We start from the raw sequence: 464 nt of genomic DNA, 5'->3' as shown, positions 1-464 counted from the left end.
ATATATATATATATATATATATATATATATACATGTGCATACATGTATGTGACATTGACTGCCCCTCTTGATGACGCCAGGGACTTGTCTTGTTGATGATTAAGTGACGCGATACTGATGATGATGATGGTGGTGGTGTTGATGGTGATGACGATGATGAGGATCATGATAATGGTGACTCTAATGGTTAGGGCGGCGACGAGGCTGATAATGATGGGGATGAGGCTGAGCGTAATGATGATGAGCTGGTGGAGCGTCCAGTTGGGAGCACCGGGTCAGGGCAGCTGAAAGGTAGGAAATACTGCGGTGGCGGCGACGGCGGAGATAGAAACAAAAAGTGGTGGGCAGGGATGGGTCTTGGAACCATTACTAAAGTGAAGTTTAATAGGGAGGGGTGGGGGCATTTTTTTTTTTAATTTACTAAGTTTATCGGTCACGTGATAAAGAGAGATTCTCCCACCACC

Source organism: Octopus bimaculoides, chromosome 28 (assembly GCF_001194135.2).
Source record: "Octopus bimaculoides isolate UCB-OBI-ISO-001 chromosome 28, ASM119413v2, whole genome shotgun sequence".
Lineage (NCBI taxonomy): Eukaryota > Metazoa > Mollusca > Cephalopoda > Octopoda > Octopodidae > Octopus > Octopus bimaculoides.
This window is presented reverse-complemented; position numbering follows the sequence as displayed.